Below are 2,602 nucleotides of genomic sequence, written 5' to 3' on the forward strand. Positions count from 1 at the left end.
TTTAGGAATCTGGGGTCAGGATGAGAGAGGATGAAGGTATGTATAGCTGGGAGAGAAGGTGCAGGGGAGGGAGCTGGGTAGGATTGGGAGTTGTTTGTAGTTTTTTTGTTACAGTGCTTGTAGTGGGGTCTGTATTAGGGCACTTTGATAGCTTTACAGCGATTATGGGACGTGGTGAGGGTAAGGGAAATGTAGAAGGTGAGACATGTCACAGTGCAGGTCCTTCCATTTGGCTTGAATAGGAACAACTGCTTGTGGACTGTGTTGTGGTTTCTGACATTAAAATGGTAAAGGACAAGATGTTATTTTTGCAGACATTGCAGGGTAAGTGGTTGCCGTGAGCTAAATAGGAAGTGGGAGACAGACAAAGGGAAAGGTAGGTGATGGGGAAGGGGTCATGGAAAGAGTAGGTAGGATAGGTGAAGGAAGTGACTGCAAACAAGGATGAGACTGTGGCAATGGGAGGGTGGACATAGGGAGGTAAACCAGAGGAAGTGCTGCACGTAGTGATACTGGGAGCAGAGGAAGGGGTGATATAAATGATGAAGGTGGCTGGTATGTCCATTGTGGGTCTAGGAGGAAGGAAACAGAAATCAACAATAATTACCAGGGATAGAGCTTTACTGAGACTGTGGGAGATGACAGCAGTGACATCTGGGATGATGTGATGACAGCAGATGAGGATGGCAGTGGTGGTGATGAAGACAAAGGGGCAAGAAGACTGCAGCAGTGACAGTGATAGTGACAGCAGTGAAGATGGAGGCAGGGAGACAACTGTAGTGGCAGTGTCTGTGATGCTCGGGAGACAACTGTAGTGGCAGCAGCTGTGACAGAGGTGAAGTGATTGTAGCAGCAATGGCAATGAAACTGTAGCTGTGTAGCAAGACAGAGATGCCAACAATAATGGTAATACACAAAGGTGATGATGATGATGAACACAAATTCACACACACTGTGGAAAGTCATGACAACACAAGTAAATTACACATGCAAACAAGTATTGATGCAGAGCGTAGGGGAGTATCCCTACCAGTCTATGCAACAAGAGTAGTGACAAACGAACTTGTAATTGGGAGTACCCTTGTCATATAGTTGATTGGTGCTGGAGAAGAATGAGAAACAGCTCCTTAATTGAGGCCACTTTAAAGGACAAAAGATCTGCATCTTATTCAGTGGCTGGGTGAAAGTAATAACATCAAAGCCCCACGGCTGTAGTAGTTCTAACATATGAAGTCTCGTTCTTCACCCAATCAGCTCATAGGATACTCCTTGGCCTAGTCACTCCCCACTGCTTCAGTTTGGTGTTTGCATTTGTGCCTTGAAAATGACAAAAATATTGGCTGTTGTCGAAGATGTTATCCAGCTGTGTTTGAACCATAGAGGTAATTCTAGGCGCAGTAACATCCTATGGAGCTGATTGGTTGGAAGACATGAGATTATCAGTTACAGCTGCAAGAGTCTGTGGAGTTATCATGTCACACTTTTCATCCAATCACATATTCCTCTCCATGTCAGAGTTTCAGAACATGGCACCTCATGTATGCTACATGACCAGAAAAATATTTAGGAAAACATGGACATGTAAAAAAGCTTTCAGGGCTACTCAGTCACACTTCCACATGAAGAAGTAAGTATACACAGTGCCCACAATAAATATTGGACAACCGAATATAGTGATAGGTGTAGAAAATGTCCACATGCTGTGTGAATGCAGTATTCTTTATTTACATACTATTATTTTCAAGACCTTTAGGCTTAATTTCGTTCCACAAAGTGACTAATAAGCCTCACTTCATAAGTATTTCAAGTGAATCTGTGCCAGTACTGTCACTTGTAATGTTCATTTTCAGAAAAAATTGTTTCACGGGTTTGAAATGGAAACAATAGTAGAACTAAAAAGTAACAGAGATGTAGATAAAATCAGTCTTCCAGAATGAGATTTTCACTCTGCAGCAGAGTGTGCGCTGATATGAAACTTCCTGGCAGATTAAAACTGTGTGCCCGACCGAGACTCGAACTCGGGACCTTTGCCTTTCGCAGGCAAGTGCTCTACCAACTGAGCTACCGAAGCACGGCTCACGCCCGGTACACACAGCCTTACTTCTGCCAGTACCTTGTCTCCTACCTTCCAAACTTTACAGAAGCTCTCCTGCGAACCTTGCAGAACTAGCACTCCTGAAAGAAAGGATATTGCGGAGACATGGCTTAGCCACAGCCTGGGGGATGTTTCCAGAATGAGATTTTCACTCTGCAGCGGAGTGTGCGATGAACTTCCTGGCAGATTAAAACTGTGTGCCCGACCGAGACTCGAACTCAGGACCTTTGCTTTTGGCGGGCAAGTGCTCTACCAACTGAGCTACCGAAGCACGACTCACGCCCGGTACTCACAGCCTTACTTCTGCCAGTACCTCGTCTCCTACCTTCCAGACTTTACAGAAGCTCTCCTGCCAGTACCTCGTCTCCTACCTTCCAGACTTTACAGAAGCTCTCCTGCAGAAGTAAGGCTGTGAGTACCGGGCGTGAGTCATGCTTCGGTAGCTCAGTTGGTAGAGCACTTGCCCGTGAAAGGCAAAGGTCCCGAGTTCGAGTCTCGGTCGGGCAC

The 2,602-nt window shown here is 45.5% G+C and overlaps 1 non-coding gene across 1 annotated transcript; it reads left to right on the forward strand.

Annotated features, from left to right (window-relative positions):
* The first annotated feature begins 2,527 nt into the window (after positions 1–2,527).
* Trnas-uga (transfer RNA serine (anticodon UGA)) lies at positions 2,528–2,602 on the forward strand. Its single transcript has one exon. It is a non-coding gene; the product is annotated as a tRNA-Ser (tRNA).

Source organism: Schistocerca serialis, chromosome 3 (assembly GCF_023864345.2).
Source record: "Schistocerca serialis cubense isolate TAMUIC-IGC-003099 chromosome 3, iqSchSeri2.2, whole genome shotgun sequence".
Taxonomy (NCBI): Eukaryota; Metazoa; Arthropoda; class Insecta; order Orthoptera; family Acrididae; genus Schistocerca; species Schistocerca serialis.